This window comes from Phyllobates terribilis, unplaced genomic scaffold (assembly GCF_046119375.1).
Source record: "Phyllobates terribilis strain yellow unplaced genomic scaffold, ASM4611937v1 Scaffold_4__5_contigs__length_816908805, whole genome shotgun sequence".
Classification (NCBI taxonomy): Eukaryota; Metazoa; Chordata; class Amphibia; order Anura; family Dendrobatidae; genus Phyllobates; species Phyllobates terribilis.
Window position 1 is genome coordinate 647,733,509 of NW_027362764.1, and position 22,665 is coordinate 647,756,173.

The following is a 22,665-nucleotide window of genomic DNA, read 5'->3' on the forward strand; positions in this document are numbered from 1 at the left end:
TAATGCCCCTTGGAAGAGATGTGGAGGTCACAGTAGCTAAACTAGATGGTTTTAATGCCCCTTGGAAGAGACGTGGAGATCAGAGTGGTTTAACAAGACAGGTTTAATACCCCTTGGAAGAGACGTGGAGGTCTCAGTAGCTTAACAAGATTGTTTTAATGCCCCTTGGAAGAGACGTGGAGGTCACAGTAGCTAAAAAAGACGGTTTTAATGCCCCTTGGAAGAGACGTGGAGGTCAGAGTGTTTTAAAAAGACGGTTTTAATGCCCCTTGGAAGAGACGTGAAGGTCACAGTAGCTTAACCAGACGGTTTTAATGCCCCTTGGAAGAGACGTGGAGGTCACAGTAGCTTAACAAGACGGTTTTAATGCACCTTGGAAGAGACGTGGAGGTCAGACTTGTTTAACAAGACGGTGTTAATGCCCCTTGGAAGAGATGTGGAGGTCACAATAGGTTAACCAGATGGTTTTAATGCACCTTGGAAGAGAAGTGGAGGTCACAGTAGCTTAACAAGACGGTTTTAATGCCCCTTGGAAGAGACATGGAGATCAGAGTGGTTTAACAATACAGGTTTAATGCCCCTTGGAAGAGACGTGGAGTACAGTGTGTTTTAACAAAATGGTTTTAATGCCCCTTGAAAGGGACGTGGATGTCACAGTAGCTTAACAAGATGGTTTTAATGCCCCTTGGAAGAGACGTGCAGGTCACAGTAGCTTAAAAAGACAGTTTCAATGCCACTTGGAAGAGACGTGGAAGTCAGAGTGGTTTAACAAGACGGTTTTAATGCCCCCTAGAAGAGACGTGGAGGTCACAGTAGCTTAGCAAGACGGTTTTAATGCCCCTTGGAAGAGACGTGGAGTTCAGAGTGGTTTAACAAGATGTTTTTAATGCCCCTTGGAAGAGACGAGGAAGTCACAGTAGCTTAACAAGATGGTTTTAATGTCCTTTGGAAGAGACCTGGAGGTCAGAGTGGTTTAAAAAGATGGTTTTAATGCCCCTTGGAAGAGACGTGAGGGTCACAGTAGCTTAACAAGACGGTTTTAATGCCCCTTGGAAGAGACGTGGAGGTCAGAGTGGTTTAACAAGATGGTTTTAATGCCTCTTGGAAGAGACACGAAGGACACAGCAGCTTAACAAGATGGTTTTAATGCCCTTTGGAAGAGACGTGGAGGTCACAGTAGCTTACAAGACGATTTTAATGCCCCTTGGGAGAGACGTGGAGGTCAGAATGGTTTAACAAGATGGTTTTAATGCCCTTTGGAAGAGACGTGGAGGTCACAGTAGCTTAACAAGACTGTTTTAATGACCCTTGGAAGAGACGTGGAGTACAGAGTGGTTTAACAAAACGGTTTTAATGCCCCTTGGATGGGATGTGGAGGTCACAGGAGCTTAACAAGATGGTTTTAATGCCCCTTGGAAGAGATGTGGAGGTCAGAGTGGTTTAACAAAACGGTTTTAATGCCCCTTGGAAGAGACGTGCAGGTCACAGTAGCTTAAAAATACAGTTTTAATGCCCCTTGGAAGAGACGTGGAGTTCAGAGTGGTTTAAAAAGATGGTTTTAATGCACCTTGGAAGAGACGTGGAAGTCACAGTAGCTTAACAAGATGGTTTTAATGCCCTTTGGAAGAGACATGGAGGTCAGAGTGGTTTAAAAAGACGGTTTTAATGCCCCTTGGAGGAGACGTGAAGGTCACAGTAGCTTAACAAGATGGCTTTAATACCCCTTGGAAGAGACGTGGAGGTCAGTGCAGTTTAACAAGATGATTTTAATGCCTCTTGGAAGAGACTTGGAGGTCACAGTAGCTTAACAAGATGGTTTTAATGCCCTTTGGAAGAGAAGTGGAGGTCATAGTAGCTTGACAAGACGATTTTAATGCCCCTTGGGAGATACGTGGAGGTCAGAGTGCTTTAACAAGATTGTTTTAATGCCCCTTTGAAGAGACGTGGAGGTCACAGTAGCTTAACAAGACTGTTTTAATGACCCTTGGAAGAGACGTGGAGGTAATAGAGGTTTAACAAGACCGTTTTAATGCCCCTTGGAAGAGACGTGAAGGTCACAGTAGCTTAACAAGACAGTTTTAATGCCCCTTGGAAGAGACGTGGAGGTCAGAGTGGTTTAACAAGACGGTTCTAATGCCCCTTGGAAGAGACATGGAGGTCACAGTAGCTTTACAAGACAGTTTTAATGGCCCTTGGAAGAGACGTGGAGTTCAGAGTGGTTTAACAAGATGGTTTTAATGCCGCTTGGAAGAGACAAGGAGTTCGGAGTGGTTTAACAAGACGGTTTTAATGCCACTTGGAAAAGACGTGGAGGTCACAGTAGCTTAAAAAGACATTTTTAATGCCCCTTGTAAGAGACGTGGAGGTCAGAGTGGCTTAACAAGACTGTTTTAATGCCCCTTGGAAGAAACGTGGAGGTCACAGTAGCTTAACAAGACAGTTTTAATGCCTCTTGGAAGAGACATGGAAGTCAGAGTGGTTTAACAAGACGGTATTAATAATAGACATGTTGGTCACAGTAGCTTTACAAGACGGTTTTAATGCCCCTTGGAAGAGACGTGGAGTTAAGAGTGGTTTAACAAGACGGTTTTAATGCCCCTTGGAAGAGACATGGAGTTGAGAGTGGTTTAACAAGATGGTATTAATGCCTCTTGGAAGAGACGTCGAAGTCGGAGTGGTTTAACAAGATGGTTTTAATGCCCCTTGGAAGAGACGAGGAGGTCACAGTAGCTTAAAAAGACGGTTTTAATGCCCCTTGGAAGAGACGTGGAGGTCAGAGTAGCTTAAAAAGACGGTTTTAATGCCCCTTGGAACAGACGTTGATGTCACAGTAGCTAAACAAGACGGTCTTAATGCCCTTGGAAGAGACGTGGATTTCAGAGTGGTTTAACAAGATGGTTTTAATGCCCCTTGGAAAAGACGTGGAGGTCACAGTAGCTTAACAAGACAGTTTTAATGCCCCTTGGAAGAGACGTGGAGTCAGAGTTTTTTAACAAGATGGTTTTAATTCCCCTTGGAAGAGATGTGGAGGTCACAGTAGCTTAACAAGATGGTTTTAATGACCCTTGGAAGAGACGTGGAGTTCAGAGTGGTTTAACAAGACGGTTTTAATGCCTCTTGGAAGAGATGTGGAGGTCACAATAGCTTAACAAGACGGTTTTAATGCCCCTTGGAAGAGACGTGGAGTTCAGAGTGGTTTAACAAGACAGGTTTAATGCCCCTTGGAAGAGACGTGGAGTACAGAGTGGTTTAACAAGACGGTTTTAATGCCCCTTGGAAGAGACGTGGAGTTTAGAGTGGTTTAACAAGATGGTATTAATGCCACTTGGAAGAGACGTGGAAGTCGGAGTGGAATAACAAGACGGTTTTAACGCCCCTTGGAAGAGACGTGGAGGTCATAGTAGCTTAAAAAGACGGTTTTATTGCCTCTTGGAAGAGACGTGGAGGTCAGAGTGGCTTAACATGGCGGTTTTAATGCCTCTTGGAAGAGACTTGGAGGTCACAGTAGCTTAAAAAGACGGTTTTAATGCCCCTTGGAAGAGAGGTGGAGGTCAGACTGGTTTAACAAGATGGTTTTATTGCCCCTTGGAAGAGACATGGAGGTCACAATAGCTTAAAAAGACGGTTTAAAGGCCCTTTGGAAGAGACGTGGAGTTCAGAGTGGTTTAAAAAGATGGTTTTAATGCCCCCTGGAAGAGACGTTGAGGTCACAGTAGCTAAACAAGACGGTTTTAATGGCCCTTGTAATAAACGTGGAGGTCACAGTAGCTTAACAAGACGGTTTTAATGCCCCTTGGAAGAGACATGGAGGTCAGAGTGGTTTAACAAGACAGTTTTAATGCCCCTTGGAAGAGATGTGGAGGTCACAGTAGCTAAACTAGATGGTTTTAATGCCCCTTGGAAGAGACGTGGAGATCAGAGTGGTTTAACAAGACAGGTTTAATGCCCCTTGGAAGAGACGTGGAGGTCTCAGTAGCTTAACAAGATTGTTTTAATGCCCCTTGGAAGAGACGTGGAGGTCACAGTAGCTTAAAAAGACGGTTTTAATGCCCCTTGGAAGAGACGTGGAGGTCAGAGTGTTTTAAAAAGACGGTTTTAATGCCCCTTGGAAGAGACGTGAAGGTCACAGTAGCTTAACCAGACGGTTTTAATGCCCCTTGGAAGAGACGTGGAGGTCACAGTAGCTTAACAAGACGGTTTTAATGCACCTTGGAAGAGACGTGGAGGTCAGACTTGTTTAACAAGACGGTGTTAATGCCCCTTGGAAGAGATGTGGAGGTCACAATAGGTTAACCAGATGGTTTTAATGCACCTTGGAAGAGAAGTGGAGGTCACAGTAGCTTAACAAGACGGTTTTAATGCCCCTTGGAAGAGACATGGAGATCAGAGTGGTTTAACAATACAGGTTTAATGCCCCTTGGAAGAGACGTGGAGTACAGTGTGTTTTAACAAAATGGTTTTAATGCCCCTTGAAAGGGACGTGGATGTCACAGTAGCTTAACAAGATGGTTTTAATGCCCCTTGGAAGAGACGTGCAGGTCACAGTAGCTTAAAAAGACAGTTTCAATGCCACTTGGAAGAGACGTGGAAGTCAGAGTGGTTTAACAAGACGGTTTTAATGCCCCCTAGAAGAGACGTGGAGGTCACAGTAGCTTAGCAAGACGGTTTTAATGCCCCTTGGAAGAGACGTGGAGTTCAGAGTGGTTTAACAAGATGTTTTTAATGCCCCTTGGAAGAGACGAGGAAGTCACAGTAGCTTAACAAGATGGTTTTAATGTCCTTTGGAAGAGACCTGGAGGTCAGAGTGGTTTAAAAAGATGGTTTTAATGCCCCTTGGAAGAGACGTGAGGGTCACAGTAGCTTAACAAGACGGTTTTAATGCCCCTTGGAAGAGACGTGGAGGTCAGAGTGGTTTAACAAGATGGTTTTAATGCCTCTTGGAAGAGACACGAAGGACACAGCAGCTTAACAAGATGGTTTTAATGCCCTTTGGAAGAGACGTGGAGGTCACAGTAGCTTACAAGACGATTTTAATGCCCCTTGGGAGAGACGTGGAGGTCAGAATGGTTTAACAAGATGGTTTTAATGCCCTTTGGAAGAGACGTGGAGGTCACAGTAGCTTAACAAGACTGTTTTAATGACCCTTGGAAGAGACGTGGAGTACAGAGTGGTTTAACAAAACGGTTTTAATGCCCCTTGGATGGGATGTGGAGGTCACAGGAGCTTAACAAGATGGTTTTAATGCCCCTTGGAAGAGATGTGGAGGTCAGAGTGGTTTAACAAAACGGTTTTAATGCCCCTTGGAAGAGACGTGCAGGTCACAGTAGCTTAAAAATACAGTTTTAATGCCCCTTGGAAGAGACGTGGAGTTCAGAGTGGTTTAAAAAGATGGTTTTAATGCACCTTGGAAGAGACGTGGAAGTCACAGTAGCTTAACAAGATGGTTTTAATGCCCTTTGGAAGAGACATGGAGGTCAGAGTGGTTTAAAAAGACGGTTTTAATGCCCCTTGGAGGAGACGTGAAGGTCACAGTAGCTTAACAAGACGGCTTTAATACCCCTTGGAAGAGACGTGGAGGTCAGTGCAGTTTAACAAGATGATTTTAATGCCTCTTGGAAGAGACATGGAGGTCACAGTAGCTTAACAAGATGGTTTTAATGCCCTTTGGAAGAGAAGTGGAGGTCATAGTAGCTTGACAAGACGATTTTAATGCCCCTTGGGAGATTCGTGGAGGTCAGAGTGCTTTAACAAGATTGTTTTAATGCCCCTTTGAAGAGACGTGGAGGTCACAGTAGCTTAACAAGACTGTTTTAATGACCCTTGGAAGAGACGTGGAGGTAATAGAGGTTTAACAAGACCGTTTTAATGCCCCTTGGAAGAGACGTGAAGGTCACAGTAGCTTAACAAGACAGTTTTAATGCCCCTTGGAAGAGACGTGGAGGTCAGAGTGGTTTAACAAGACGGTTCTAATGCCCCTTGGAAGAGACATGGAGGTCACAGTAGCTTTACAAGACAGTTTTAATGGCCCTTGGAAGAGACGTGGAGTTCAGAGTGGTTTAACAAGATGGTTTTAATGCCGCTTGGAAGAGACAAGGAGTTCGGAGTGGTTTAACAAGACGGTTTTAATGCCACTTGGAAAAGACGTGGAGGTCACAGTAGCTTAAAAAGACATTTTTAATGCCCCTTGTAAGAGACGTGGAGGTCAGAGTGGCTTAACAAGACTGTTTTAATGCCCCTTGGAAGAAACGTGGAGGTCACAGTAGCTTAACAAGACAGTTTTAATGCCTCTTGGAAGAGACATGGAAGTCAGAGTGGTTTAACAAGACGGTATTAATAATAGACATGTTGGTCACAGTAGCTTTACAAGACGGTTTTAATGCCCCTTGGAAGAGACGTGGAGTTAAGAGTGGTTTAACAAGACGGTTTTAATGCCCCTTGGAAGAGACATGGAGTTGAGAGTGGTTTAACAAGATGGTATTAATGCCTCTTGGAAGAGACGTCGAAGTCGGAGTGGTTTAACAAGATGGTTTTAATGCCCCTTGGAAGAGACGAGGAGGTCACAGTAGCTTAACTAGATGGTTTAAATGCCCCTTGGAAGAGACCTGGAGTTCAGAGTGGTTTAACAAGATGGTTTTAATGCCCCTTGGAAGAGACGTGGAGGTCACAGTAGCATAACAAGGCGGTTTTAATGCCCCTTGGAAGAAACGTGGAGTTCACAGTGGTTTAACAAGACAAGTTTAATGCCCCTTGGAAGAGACGTGGAGGTCTCAGTAGCTTAACAAGATGGTTTTAATGCTCCTTGGAATAGACGTGGAGATCACAGTAGCTTAAAAATACGGTTTTAATGCCCCTTGGAAGAGACATGGAGTTCAGAGTGATTTAACAAGATGGTTTTAATGCCCATTGGAAGAGACGTGGAGGTCACAGTAGCTTAACAAGACGGTTTTAATGCACCTTGGAAGAGATGTGGAGGTCAGAGTGGTTTAACAAGACGGTTTTAATGCCCTTTGGAAGAGATGTGAAGGTCACAGTAGCTTAACCAGATGGTTTTAATGCCCCTTGGAAGGGACGTGGAGTTCAGAGTGATTTAACAAGATGGTTTGAATGCCCCTTGGAAGAGACGTGGAGGTCACAATAGCTTAACAAGACGGTTTTAATGCCCCTTGGAAGAGACGTGGAGTACAGAGTGGTTTAACAAAACGGTTTTAATGCCCCTTGGATGGGATGTGGAGGTCACAGGAGCTTAACAAGATGGTTTTAATGCCCCTTGGAAGAGACGTGAGGGTCACAGTAGCTTAACAAGATGGTTTTAATGCCCCTTGGAAGAGACGTGAGGGTCACAGTAGCTTAACAAGACGGTTTTAATGCCCCTTGGAAGAGACGTGGAGGTCAGAGTGGTTTAACAAGATGGTTTTAATGCCTCTTGGAAGAGACACGAAGGACACAGCAGCTTAACAAGATGGTTTTAATGCCCTTTGGAAGAGACGTGGAGGTCACAGTAGCTTACAAGACGATTTTAATGCCCCTTGGGAGAGACGTGGAGGTCAGAATGGTTTAACAAGATGGTTTTAATGCCCTTTGGAAGAGACGTGGAGGTCACAGTAGCTTAACAAGACTGTTTTAATGACCCTTGGAAGAGACGTGGAGTACAGAGTGGTTTAACAAAACGGTTTTAATGCCCCTTGGATGGGATGTGGAGGTCACAGGAGCTTAACAAGATGGTTTTAATGCCCCTTGGAAGAGATGTGGAGGTCAGAGTGGTTTAACAAAACGGTTTTAATGCCCCTTGGAAGAGACGTGGAGTTAAGAGTGGTTTAACAAGACGGTTTTAATGCCCCTTGGAAGAGACATGGAGTTGAGAGTGGTTTAACAAGATGGTTTTAATGCCCCTTGGAAGGGACGTGGAGGTCACAATAGCTTAACAAGACGTTTTTAATGCCCTTTGGAAGAGACGTGGAGTTCAGAGTGGTTTAAAAAGATGGTTTTAATGCCCCTTGGAAGAGACATGGAGGTCAGAGTGGTTTAACAAAATGGTTTTAATGCCCCTTGGAAGGGACGTGGAGGTCACAATAGCTTAACAAGACGGTTTTAATGCCCTTTGGAAGAGACCTGGAGGTGAGAGTGGTTTAAAAAGATGGTTTTAATGTCCCGTGGAGGAGACGTGAAGGTCACATTAGCTTAACAAGCCATTTTTAATGCCCCTTGGAAGAAACGTGAAGGTCACAGTAGCTTAACAAGATGGTTTTAATGCCCCTTGGAAGAGACGTGGAGGTCACAGTAGCTTAACAAGACGGTTTTAATGCACCTTGGAAGAGACGTGGAGGTCTGAGTGGTTTAACAAACGGTGTTAATGCCCCTTGGAAGAGATGTGGAGGTCACAGTAGGTTAACCAGATGGTTTTAATGCACCTTGGAAGAGACGTGGAGGTCACAGTACCTTAACAAGACGGTTTTAATGCCCCTTGGAAGAGACATGGAGATCACAGTGGTTTAACAATGCAGGTTTAATGCCCCTTGGAAGAGACGTGGAGTACAGAGTGGTTTAACAAAACGGTTTTAATGCCCCTTGAAAGGGACGTGGAGGTCACAGTAGCTTAACAAGACAGTTTTAATGCCCCTTGGAAGAGACATCAAGTTCAGAGTGGTTTAACAAGATGGTTTTAATGTCCCTTGGAAGAGACGTGGAGGTCATGGTAGCTTAACAAGATGGTTTTAATGCCCCTTGGAAGAGACGTGGAGGTCAGAGTGGTTTAACAAAACAGTTTTAATGCCCCTTGGAAGAGACGTGCAGGTCACAGTAGCTTAAAAAGACAGTTTCAATGCCCCTTGGAAGAGACGTGGAAGTCAGAGTGGTTTAACAAGACGGTTTTAATGCCCCTTAGAAGAGACGTGGAGGTCACAGTAGCTTAGCAAGACGGTTTTAATGCCCCTTGGAAGAGACGTGGAGTTCAGAGTGGTTTAACAAGATGGTTTTAATGCCCCTTGGAAGAGACGTGGAAGTCACAGTAGCTTAACAAGATGGTTTTAATGCCCTTTGGAAGAGACCTGGAGGTCAGAGTGGTTTAAAAAGACGGTTTTAATGCCCCTTGGAAGAGACGTGAGGGTCACAGTAGCTTAACAAGACGGTTTTAATGCCCCTTGGAAGAGACGTGGAGGTCTGAGTGGTTTAACAAGATGGTTTTAATGCCTCTTGGAAGAGACATGGAGGACACAGTAGCTTAATAAGATGGTTTTAATGCCCTTTGGAAGAGACGTGGAGGTCACAGTAGCTTACAAGACGATTTTAATGTCCCTTGGGAGAGACGTGGAGGTCAGAGTGGTTTAACAAGATGGTTTTAATGCCATTTGGAAGAGACGTGGAGGTCACAGTAGCTTAACAAGACTGTTTTAATGACCCTTGGAAGAGACGTGGAGGTCAGAATGGTTTAACAAGACGGTTTTAATGCCCATTGGAAGAGACATGGAGGTCACAGTAGCTTTAAAAGACGGTTTTAATGCCCCTTGGAAGAGACGTGGAGTTCAGAGTGGTTTAACAAGATGGTTTTAATGCCCCTTGGAAGAGACATGGAGGTCAGAGTGGTCTAACAAGATGGTTTTAATGCCCCTTGGAAAAGACATGGATGTCACAGGAGCTTAAAAAGACGGTTTTAAAGCCCCTTGGAAGAGACGTGGAGGTCAGAGTGGTTTAACAAAATGGTTTTAATGCCCCTTGAAAGGGACGTGGAGGTCACAGTAGCTTAACAAGACGGTTTTAATGCCCTTTGGAAGCGACCTGGAGGTCAGAGTGGTTTAAAAAGACGGTTTTAATGCCCAGTGGAGGAGACGTGAAGGTCACAATAGCTTAACAAGCCGGTTTTATTGCCCCTTTGAAGAGACGTGGAGGTCAGAGTGGTTTAACAAGATGGTTTTAATGCACTTTGGAAGAGACGTGGAGGTCACAGTAGCTTAACAAGACTGTTTTAACGACCCTTCGAAGAGACGTGGAGGTCAGAGAGGTTTAACAAGACCTTTTTAATGCCCATTGGAAGAGACGTGAAGGTCACAGTAGCTTAACAAGACAGTTTTAATGCCTCTTGGAAGAGACGTGGAGGTCAGAATGGTTTAACAAGATGGTTTTAATGCCCCTTGAAAGAGACATGGAGGTCACAGTAGCTTTACAAGACGGTTTGAATGCCCCTTGGAAGAGACGTGGAGTTCAGAGTGGTTTAACAAGATGGTTTTAATGCCCCTTGGAAGAGACAAGGAGGTCAGAGTGGTTTAACAAGACGGTTTTAATGCCCCATGGAAAAGACATGGATGTCACAGGAGCTTAAAAAGACGGTTTTAATGCCCCTTGGAAGAGACGTGGAGGTCAGAGTGGTTTAGCAAAATGGTTTTAATGCCCCTTGGAAGGGACGTGGAGGTCACAGTAGCTTAACAAGACGGTTTTAATTTCCTTTCGAAGAGACCTGGAGGTCAGAGTGGTTTAAAAAGACGGATTTAATGCCCCGTGGAGGAGACGTGAAGGTCACAATAGCTTAACAAGCCGGTTTTAATGCCCCTTGGAAGAGACGTGGCGGTCAGAGTGGTTTAACAAGATGATTTTAATGCCTCTTGGAAGAGACATGGAGGTCACAGTAGCTTAACAAGATGGTTTTAATGCCATTTGGAAGAGACGTGGAGGTCACAGTAGCTTAATAAGACGATTTTAATGCCCCTTGGGAGAGACGTGGAGGTCAGAATGGTTTAACAAGATGGTTTTAATGCCCTTTGGAAGAGACGTGGAGGTCACAGTAGCTTAACAAGACTGTTTTAATGACCCTTGGAAGAGACGTGGAGGTCAGAGAGGTTTAACAAGACCGCTTTAATGCCCATTGAAAGAGACGTGAAGGTGACAGTAGCTTAATAAGACAGTTTTAATGCCCCTTGGAAGAGACGTGGAGTTCAGAGTGGTTTAACAAGATGGTTTTAATGCCCCTTGGAAGAGACATGGAGGTCAGAGTGGTTTAACAAGATGGTTTTAATGTCCCTTGGAAAAGACATGGATGTCACAGGAGCTTAAAAAGACGGTTTTAATGCCCTTTGGAAGAGACGTGGAGTTCAGAGTGGTTTAAAAAGATGGTTTTAATGCCCCTTGGAAGAGACATGGAGGTCAGAGTGGTTTAACAAAATGGTTTTAATGCCCCTTGGAAGGGACGTGGAGGTCACAATAGCTTAACAAGACGGTTTTAATGCCCTTTGGAAGAGACCTGGAGGTGAGAGTGGTTTAAAAAGATGGTTTTAATGTCCCGTGGAGGAGACGTGAAGGTCACATTAGCTTAACAAGCCATTTTTAATGCCCCTTGGAAGAGACGTGAAGGTCACAGTAGCTTAACAAGATGGTTTTAATGCCCCTTGGAAGAGACGTGGAGGTCACAGTAGCTTAACAAGACGGTTTTAATGCACCTTGGAAGAGACGTGGAGGTCAGAGTGGTTTAACAAGACGGTGTTAATGCCCCTTGGAAGAGATGTGGAGGTCACAGTAGGTTAACCAGATGGTTTTAATGCACCTTGGAAGAGACGTGGAGGTCACAGTACCTTAACAAGACGGTTTTAATGCCCCTTGGAAGAGACATGGAGATCACAGTTGTTTAACAATGCAGGTTTAAAGCCCCTTGGAAGAGACGTGGAGTACAGAGTGGTTTAACAAAACGGTTTTAATGCCCCTTGAAAGGGACGTGGAGGTCACAGTAGCTTGACAAGACAGTTTTAATGCCCCTTGGAAGAGACATCAAGTTCAGAGTGGTTTAACAAGATGGTTTTAATGTCGCTTGGAAGAGACGTGGAAGTCATGGTAGCTTAACAAGATGGTTTTAATGCCCCTTGGAAGAGACGTGGAGGTCAGAGTGGTTTAACAAAACAGTTTTAATGCCCCTTGGAAGAGACGTGCAGGTCACAGTAGCTTAAAAAGACAGTTTCAATGCCCCTTGGAAGAGACGTGGAAGTCAGAGTGGTTTAACAAGACGGTTTTAATGCCCCTTAGAAGAGACGTGGAGGTCACAGTAGCTTAGCAAGACGGTTTTAATGCCCCTTGGAAGAGACGTGGAGTTCAGAGTCCTTTAACAAGATGGTTTTAATGCCCCTTGGAAGAGACGTGGAAGTCACAGTAGCTTAACAAGATGGTTTTAATGCCCTTTGGAAGAGACCTGGAGGTCAGAGTGGTTTAAAAAGACGGTTTTAATGCCCCTTGGAAGAGACGTGAGGGTCACAGTAGCTTAACTAGACGGTTTTAATGCCCCTTGGAAGAGACGTGGAGGTCTGAGTGGTTTAACAAGATGGTTTTAATGCCTCTTGGAAGAGACATGGAGGACACAGTAGCTTAACAAGATGGTTTTAATGCCCTTTGGAAGAGACGTGGAGGTCACAGTAGCTTACAAGACGATTTTAATGTCCCTTGGGAGAGACGTGGAGGTCAGAGTGGTTTAACAAGATGGTTTTAATGCCATTTGGAAGAGACATGGAGGTCACAGTAGCTTAACAAGACTGTTTTAATGACCCTTGGAAGAGACGTGGAGGTCAGAGTGGTTTAACAAGATGGTTTTAATGCCTCTTGGAAGAGACATGGAGGTCACAGTAGCTTAACAAGATGGTTTTAATGCCATTTGGAAGAGACCTGGAGGTCACAGTAGCTTAATAAGACGATTTTAATGCCCCTTGGGAGAGACGTGGAGGTCAGAGTGGTTTAAAAAGATGGATTTAATGCCCCTTGGAAGAGACGTGGAGGTCACAGTAGCTTAACAAGACAGTTTTAATGCCCCTTGGAAGAGACGGGGAGGTCAGAGTGGTTTGCAAGTCAGTTTTAATAGACCTTGGAAGAGACATGGAGGTCACAGTAGCTTTAGAAGACGGTTTTAATGCCCCTTGGAAAAGACGTGGAGGTCACAGTAGCTTAACTAGATGGTTTTAATGCCCCTTGGAAGAGACGTGGAGTTCAGAGTGGTTTAACAAGATGGTTTTAATGCCCCTTGGAAGAGACGTGGAGGTCACAGTAGCTTAACAAGACGGTTTTAATGCCCCTTGGAAGAGACGTGGAGTTTAGAGTGGTTTAACAAGACTGGTTTAATGCCCCTTGGAAGAGACGTGGATGTCTCAGTAACTTAACAAGATTGTTTTAATGCCCCTTGGAAGAGACGTGGAGGTCACAGTAGCTTAAAAAGACGGTTTTAATGCCCCTTGGAAGAGACGTGGAGGTCAGAGGGGTTAAAAAAGACAGTTTTAATGCCCCTTGGAAGAGACGGGAAGGACACAGTAGCTTAACAAGACGGTTTTAATGCCCCTTGGAAGAGACGTGGAGTACAGAGTGGTTTAACAAGATGGTGTTAATGCCCCTTGGAAGAGATGTGGAGGTCACAGTAGCTTTACAAGACGGTTTTAATGCCCCTTGGAAGAGACGTGGAGTTCAGAGTGGTTTAACAAGATGGTTTTAATGCCCCTTGGAAGAGACATGGAGGTCGGAGTGGTTTAACAAGATGGTTTTAATGCCCCTTGGAAAAGACGTGGAGGTCACAGTAGCATAAGCAGATGGATTTAATGCCCCTTGGAAGAAATGTGGAGGTCACAGTAGCTTAAGCAGATGGATTTAATGCCCCTTGGAAGAGACGTGGAGGTCACAGTAGCTTAACAAGACGGTTTTAATGCACCTTGGAAGAGACGTGGAGGTCAGACTGGTTTAACAAGACGGTGTTAATGCCCCTTGGAAGAGATGTGGAGGTCACAGTAGGTTAACCAGATGGTTTTAATGCACCTTGGAAGAGAAGTGGAGGTCACAGCAGCTTAACAAAACGGTTTTAATGCCCCTTGGAAGAGACATGGAGATCAGAGTGGTTTAACAATACAGGTTTAATGCCCCTTGGAAGAGACGTGGAGTACAGAGTGGTTTAACAAAACGGTTTTAATGCCCCTTGAAAGGGACGTGGAGGTCACTGTAGCTTAACAAGATGGTTTTAATGCCCCTTGGAAGAGATGTGGAGGTCAGAGTGGTTTAGCAAAACAGTTTTAATGCCCCTTGGAAGAGATGTGGAGGTCACAGTAGCTTAAAAAGACAGTTTCAATGCCACTTGGAAGAGACGTGGAAGTCAGAGTGGTTTAACAAGACGGTTTTAATGCCCCTTAGAAGAGACGTGGAGGTCACAGTAGCTTAGCAAGACGGTTTTAATGCCCCTTGGAAGAGACGTGGAGTTCAGAGTGGTTTAACAAGATGGTTTTAATGCCCCTTGGAAGAGACGAGCAAGTCACAGTAGCTTAACAAGATGGTTTTAATGCCATTTGGAAGAGACGTGGAGGTCACAGTAGCTTAACAAGACTGTTTTAATGACCCTTGGAAGAGACGTGGAGGTCAGAATGGTTTAACAAGACGGTTTTAATGCCCATTGGAAGAGACATGGAGGTCACAGTAGCTTTAAAAGACGGTTTTAATGCCCCTTGGAAGAGACGTGGAGTTCAGAGTGGTTTAACAAGATGGCTTTAATGCCCCTTGGAAGAGACATGGAGGTCAGAGTGGTCTAACAAGATGGTTTTAATGCCCCTTGGAAAAGACATGGATGTCACAGGAGCTTAAAAAGACGGTTTTAAAGCCCCTTGGAAGAGACGTGGAGGTCAGAGTGGTTTAACAAAATGGTTTTAATGCCCCTTGAAAGGGACGTGGAGGTCACAGTAGCTTAACAAGACGGTTTTAATGCCCTTTGGAAGCGACCTGGAGGTCAGAGTGGTTTAAAAAGACGGTTTTAATGCCCAGTGGAGGAGACGTGAAGGTCACAATAGCTTAACAAGCCGGTTTTATTGCCCCTTTGAAGAGACGTGGAGGTCAGAGTGGTTTAACAAGATGGTTTTAATGCACTTTGGAAGAGACGTGGAGGTCACAGTAGCTTAACAAGACTGTTTTAACGACCCTTCGAAGAGACGTGGAGGTCAGAGAGGTTTAACAAGACCTTTTTAATGCCCATTGGAAGAGACGTGAAGGTCACAGTAGCTTAACAAGACAGTTTTAATGCCCCTTGGAAGAGACGTGGAGGTCAGAATGGTTTAACAAGATGGTTTTAATGCCCCTTGAAAGAGACATGGAGGTCACAGTAGCTTTACAAGACGGTTTGAATGCCCCTTGGAAGAGACGTGGAGTTCAGAGTGGTTTAACAAGATGGTTTTAATGCCCCTTGGAAGAGACATGGAGGTCAGAGTGGTTTAACAAGACGGTTTTAATGCCCCATGGAAAAGACATGGATGTCACAGGAGCTTAAAAAGACGGTTTTAATGCCCCTTGGAAGAGACGTGGAGGTCAGAGTGGTTTAATAAAATGGTTTTAATGCCCCTTGGAAGGGACGTGGAGGTCACAGTAGCTTAACAAGACGGTTTTAATTTCCTTTCGAAGAGACCTGGAGGTCAGAGTGGTCTAAAAAGACGGTTTTAATGCCCCGTGGAGGAAACGTGAAGGTCACAATAGCTTAACAAGCCGGTTTTAATGCCCCTTGGAAGAGACGTGGCGGTCAGAGTGGTTTAACAAGATGATTTTAATGCCTCTTGGAAGAGACATGGAGGTCACAGTAGCTTAACAAGATGGTTTTAATGCCATTTGGAAGAGACGTGGAGGTCACAGTAGCTTAATAAGACGATTTTAATGCCCCTTGGGAGAGACGTGGAGGTCAGAATGGTTTAACAAGATGGTTTTAATGCCCTTTGGAAGAGACGTGGAGGTCACAGTAGCTTAACAAGACTGTTTTAATGACCCTTGGAAGAGACATGGAGGTCAGAGAGGTTTAACAAGACCGTTTTAATGCCCATGGAAAGAGACATGAAGGTGACAGTAGCTTAATAAGACAGTTTTAATGCCCCTTGGAAGAGACGTGGAGGTCAGAATGGTTTAACAAGATGGTTTTAATGCCCCTTGGAAGAGACATGGAGGTCACAGTAGCTTTAAAAGACCGTTTTAATGCCCCTTGGAAGAGACGTGGAGTTCAGAGTGGTTTAACAAGATGGTTTTAATGCCCCTTGGAAGAGACATGGAGGTCAGAGTGGTTTAACAAGATGGTTTTAATGCCCCTTGGAAAAGACATGGATGTCACAGGAGCTTAAAAAGACGGTTTTAATGCCCTTTGGAAGAGACGTGGAGTTCAGAGTGGTTTAAAAAGATGGTTTTAATGCCCCTTGGAAGAGACATGGAGGTCAGAGTGGTTTAACAAAATGGTTTTAATGCCCCTTGGAAGGGACGTGGAGGTCACAATAGCTTAACAAGACGGTTTTAATGCCCTTTGGAAGAGACCTGGAGGTGAGAGTGGTTTAAAAAGATGGTTTTAATGTCCCGTGGAGGAGACGTGAAGGTCACATTAGCTTAACAAGCCATTTTTAATGCCCCTTGGAAGAGACGTGAAGGTCACAGTAGCTTAACAAGATGGTTTTAATGCCCCTTGGAAGAGACGTGGAGGTCACAGTAGCTTAACAAGACGGTTTTAATGCACCTTGGAAGAGACGTGGAGGTCAGAGTGGTTTAACAAGACGGTGTTAATGCCCCTTGGAAGAGATGTGGAGGTCACAGTAGGTTAACCAGATGGTTTTAATGCACCTTGGAAGAGACGTGGAGGTCACAGTACCTTAACAAGACGGTTTTAATGCCCCTTGGAAGAGACATGGAGATCACAGTGGTTTAACAATGCAGGTTTAAAGCCCCTTGGAAGAGACGTGGAGTACAGAGTGGTTTAACAAAACGGTTTTAATGCCCCTTGAAAGGGACGTGGAGGTCACAGTAGCTTAACAAGACAGTTTTAATGCCCCTTGGAAGAGACATCAAGTTCAGAGTGGTTTAACAAGATGGTTTTAATGTCCCTTGGAAGAGACGTGGAGGTCATGGTAGCTTAACAAGATGGTTTTAATGCCCCTTGGAAGAGACGTGGAGGTCAGAGTGGTTTAACAAAACAGTTTTAATGCCCCTTGGAAGAGACGTGCAGGTCACAGTAGCTTAAAAAGACAGTTTCAATGCCCCTTGGAAGAGACGTGGAAGTCAGAGTGGTTTAACAAGACGGTTTTAATGCCCCTTAGAAGAGACGTGGAGGTCACAGTAGCTTAGCAAGACGGTTTTAATGCCCCTTGGAAGAGACGTGGAGTTCAGAGTCCTTTAACAAGATGGTTTTAATGCCACTTGGAAGAGACGTGGAAGTCACAGTAGCTTAACAAGATGGTTTTAATGCCCTTTGGAAGAGACCTGGAGGTCAGAGTGGTTTAAAAAGACGGTTTTAATGCCCCTTGGAAGAGACGTGAGGGTCACAGTAGCTTAACAAGACGGTTTTAATGCCCCTTGGAAGAGACGTGGAGGTCTGAGTGGTTTAACAAGATGGTTTTAATGCCTCTTGGAAGAGACATGGAGGACACAGTAGCTTAACAAGATGGTTTTAATGCCCTTTGGAAGAGACGTGGAGGTCACAGTAGCTTACAAGACGATTTTAATGTCCCTTGGGAGAGACGTGGAGGTCAGAGTGGTTTAACAAGATGGTTTTAATGCCATTTGGAAGAGACGTGGAGGTCACAGTAGCTTAACAAGACTGTTTTAATGACCCTTGGAAGAGACGTGGAGGTCAGAGTGGTTTAACAAGATGGTTTTAATGCCTCTTGGAAGAGACATGGAGGTCACAGTAGCTTAACAAGATGGTTTTAATGCCATTTGGAAGAGACGTGGAGGTCACAGTAGCTTAATAAGACGATTTTAATGCCCCTTGGGAGAGACGTGGAGGTCAGAGTGGTTTAACAAGATGGATTTAATGCCCCTTGGAAGAGACGTGGAGGTCACAGTAGCTTAACAAGACAGTTTTAATGCCCCTTGGAAGAGACGGGGAGGTCAGAGTGGTTTGCAAGTCAGTTTTAATAGACCTTGGAAGAGACATGGAGGTCACAGTAGCTTTACAAGACGGTTTTAATGCCCCTTGGAAAAGACGTGGAGGTCACAGTAGCTTAACTAGATGGTTTTAATGCCCCTTGGAAGAGACGTGGAGTTCAGAGTGGTTTAACAAGATGGTTTTAATGCCCCTTGGAAGAGACGTGGAGGTCACAGTAGCTTAACAAGACGGTTTTAATGCCCCTTGGAAGAGACGTGGAGTTTAGAGTGGTTTAACAAGACTGGTTTAATGCCCCTTGGAAGAGACGTGGATGTCTCAGTAACTTAACAAGATTGTTTTAATGCCCCTTGGAAGAGACGTGGAGGTCACAGTAGCTTAAAAAGACGGTTTTAATGCCCCTTGGAAGAGACGTGGAGGTCAGAGGGGTTAAAAAAGACAGTTTTAATGCCCCTTGGAAGAGACGGGAAGGACACAGTAGCTTAACAAGACGGTTTTAATGCCCCTTGGAAGAGACGTGGAGTACAGAGTGGTTTAACAAGATGGTGTTAATGCCCCTTGGAAGAGATGTGGAGGTCACAGTAGCTTTACAAGACGGTTTTAATGCCCCTTGGAAGAGACGTGGAGTTCAGAGTGGTTTAACAAGATGGTTTTAATGCCCCTTGGAAGAGACATGGAGGTCGGAGTGGTTTAACAAGACGGTTTTAATGCCCCTTGGAAAAGACGTGGAGGTCACAGTAGCATAAGCAGATGGATTTAATGCCCCTTGGAAGAAATGTGGAGGTCACAGTAGCTTAAGCAGATGGATTTAATGCCCCTTGGAAGAGACGTGGAGGTCACAGTAGCTTAACAAGACGGTTTTAATGCACCTTGGAAGAGACGTGGAGGTCAGACTGGTTTAACAAGACGGTGTTAATGCCCCTTGGAAGAGATGTGGAGGTCACAATAGGTTAACCAGATGGTTTTAATGCACCTTGGAAGAGAAGTGGAGGTCACAGCAGCTTAACAAAACGGTTTTAATGCCCCTTGGAAGAGACATGGAGATCAGAGTGGTTTAACAATACAGGTTTAATGCCCCTTGGAAGAGACGTGGAGTACAGAGTGGTTTAACAAAACGGTTTTAATGCCCCTTGAAAGGGACGTGGAGGTCACTGTAGCTTAACAAGATGGTTTTAATGCCCCTTGGAAGAGATGTGGAGGTCAGAGTGGTTTAGCAAAACAGTTTTAATGCCCCTTGGAAGAGACGTGCAGGTCACAGTAGCTTAAAAAGACAGTTTCAATGCCACTTGGAAGAGACGTGGAAGTCAGAGTGGTTTAACAAGATGGTTTTAATGCCCCTTGGAAGAGACGAGGAAGTCACAGTAGCTTAACAAGATGGTTTTAATGCCCTTTGGAAGAGACCTGGAGGTCAGAGTGGTTTAAAAAGACGGTTTTAATGCCCCTTGGAAGAGACGTGAGGGTCACAGTAGCTTAACAAGACGGTTTTAATGCCCCTTGGAAGAGACGTGGAGGTCAGAGTGATTTAACAAGATGGTTTTAATGCCTCTTGGAAGAGCCATGAAGGACACAGTAGCTTAATAAGATGGTTTTAAGGCCCTTTGGAAGAGACGTGGAGGTCACAGTAGCTTAAAAGACGAATTGAATGCCCCTTGGGAGAGACGTGGAGGTCAGAGTGGTTAAACAAGATGGTTTTAATGCCCTTTGGAAGAGACGTGGAGGTCACAGTAGCTTAACAAGACTGTTTTAATGACCCTTGGAAGAGACGTGGAGGTCAGAGAGGTTTAACAAGACCGTTTTAATGCCTATTGGAAGAGAAGTGAAGGTCACAGTAGCTTAACAAGACAGTTTTAATGCCCCTTGGAAGAGACGGGGAGGTCAGAGTGGTTTGCAAGTCAGTTTTAATGGACCTTGGAAGAGACATGGAGGTCACAGTAGCTTTACAAGACGGTTTTAATGCCCCTTGGAAGAGATGTGGAGTTCAGAGTGGTTTAACAAGATGGTTTTAATGCCCCTTGGAAGAGACATGGAGGTCGGAGTGGTTTAACAAGATGATTTTAATGCCCCTTGGAAAAGACGTGGAGGTCACAGTAGCTTAACAAGACTGTTTTAATGACCCTTGGAAGAGACGTGGAGGTCAGAGAGGTTTAACAAGACCGTTTTAATACCCATTGAAAGAGACGTGAAGGTGACAGAAGCTTAATAATACAGTTTTAATGCCCCTTGGAAGAGACGTGGAGGTCAGAATGGTTTAACAAGATGGTTTTAATGCCCCTTGGAAGGGACGTGGAGGTCAGAGTGGTTTAACAAAATGGTTTTAATGCCCCTTCGAAGGGACGTGGAGGTCACAGTAGATTAACAAGACGGTTTTAATGCCCCTTGGAAGAGACGTGGAGGTCAGAGTGGTTAAAAAAGACAGTTTTAATGCCTCTTGGAAGAGACGTGAAGGTCACAGTAGCTTAACAAGACTTTTTTAATGCCCCTTGGAAGAGACGTGGAGGTCAGAGTGGTTTAACAAGATGGTGTTAATGCCCCTTGGAAGAGATGTGGAGGTCACAGTAGCTTAACCAGATGGATTTAATGCCCCTTGGAAGAGACGTGGAGGTCACAGTAGCTTAACAAGACAGTTTTAATGCACCTTGGAAGAGACGTGGAGGTCAGAGTGGTTTAACAAGATGGTGTTAATGCCCCTTGGAAGAGATGTGAAGGTCACAGTAGCTTAACCAGATGGATTTAATGCCCCTTGGAAGAGACGTGGAGGTCACAGTAGCTTAACAAGACGGTTTTAATGCCCGTTGGAAGAGACGTGGAGATCAGAGTGGTTGAACAATACAGGTTTAATGCCCCTTGGAAGAGACGTTGAGTACAGAGTGGTTTAACAAAACGGTTTTAATGCCCCTTGGAAGGGACGTGGAGGTCACAGTAGCTTAACAAGACAGTTTTAATGCCCCTTGGAAGAGACATGGAGTTCAGAGTGGCTTAACAACATGGTTTTAATGCCCCTTGGAAGAGAAGTGGAGGTCACAGTAGCAGAACAAGATGGTTTTAATGCCCCTTTGAAGAGATGTGGAGGTCAGAGTGGTTTAACAAAACAGTTTTAATGCCCCTTGGAAGAGATGTGCAGGTCACAGTAGCTTAAAAAGACAGTTTCAATGCCCCTTGTAGAGACGTGGAAGTCAGAGTGGTTTAACAAGACGGTTTTAATGCGCCTTAGAAGAGACGTGGAGGTCACAGTATCTTAGCAAGACGGTTTTAATGCCCCTTGGAAGATATGTGGAGTTCAGAGTGGTTTAACAAGATGGTTTTAATGCCCCTTGGAAGAGACGTTGAAGTCACAGTAGCTTAAAAATATGGTTTTAATGCCCTTTGGAAGAGACCTGGAGGTCAGAGTGGTTTAAAAAGACGGTTTTAATGCCCCTTGGAAGAGACGTGAAGGTCACAGTAGCTTAACAAGACTGTTTTAATGCCCCTAAGAAGAGACGTGGAGGTCAGAGTGGTTTAACAAGATGGTTTTAATGCCTCTTGGAAGAGACATGGAGGACACAGTAGCTTAGCAAGATGGTTTTAATGCCCTTTGGAAGAGACGTGGAGGTCACAGTAGCTTACATGACGATTTTAATGCCCCTTGGGAGAGACGTGGAGGTCAGGGTGGTTTAACAAGATGGTTTTAATGCCCCTAGGAAGAGACATGGAGGTCACAGTAGCTTAACAAGACTGTTTTAATGCCACTTGGAAGAGACTTGGAGGTCAGAGAGGCTTAACAAGACTGTTTTAATGCCCATTGGAAGAGATGTGAAGGTCACAGTAGCTTAATAAGACAGTTTTAAAGCCCCTTGGAAGAGACGTGGAGGTCAGAATAGTTTAACAAGACGGTTTTAATGCCCCTTGGAAGAGACATGGAGGTCACAGTAGCTTTAAAAGACGGTTTTAATGCCCCTTGGAAGAGACGTGGAGTTCACAGTGGTTTAACAAGATGGTTTTAATGCCCCTTGGAAGAGACATGGAGGTCAGAGTGGATTAACAAGACGGTTTTAATGCCGCTTGGAAAAGACATGGATGTCACAGGAGCTTAAAAAGACGGTTTTAATGCCCCTTGGAAGAGACGTGGAGGTCAGAGTGGTTTAACAAAATGGTTTTAATGCCCCTTGGAAGGGACGTGGAGGTCACAGTAGCTTAACAAGACGGTTTTAATGCCTTTGGAAGAGACCTGGAGGTCAGAGTGGTTTAAAAGGACGGTTTTAATGCCACGTGGAGGAGACGTGAAGGTCACAATAGCTTAACAAGCCGGTTTTAATGCCCATTGGAAGAAACGTGGAGGTCAGAGTGGTTTAACAAGATGGTTTTAATGCCTCTTGGAAAAGACATGGAGGTCACAGTAGCTTAACAAGACTGTTTTAATGACCCTTCGAAGAGACGTGGAGGTCAGAGAGGTTTAACAAGACCTTTTTAATGCCCATTGGAAGAGACGTGAAGGTCACAGTAGCTTAACAAGACAGTTTTAATGCCCCTTGGAAGAGACGTGGAGGTCAGAATGGTTTAACAAGATGGTTTTAATGCCCCTTGGAAGAGACATGGAGGTCACAGTAGCTTTACAAGACGGTTTGAATGCCCCTTGGAAGAGACGTGGAGTTCAGAGTGGTTTAACAAGATGGTTTTAATGCCCCTTGGAAGAGACATGGAGGTCAGAGTGGTTTAACAAGACGGTTTTAATGCCCCATGGAAAAGACATGGATGTCACAGGAGCTTAAAAAGACGGTTTTAATGCCCCTTGGAAGAGACGTGGAGGTCAGAGTGGTTTAACAAAATGGTTTTAATGCCCCTTGGAAGGGACGTGGAGG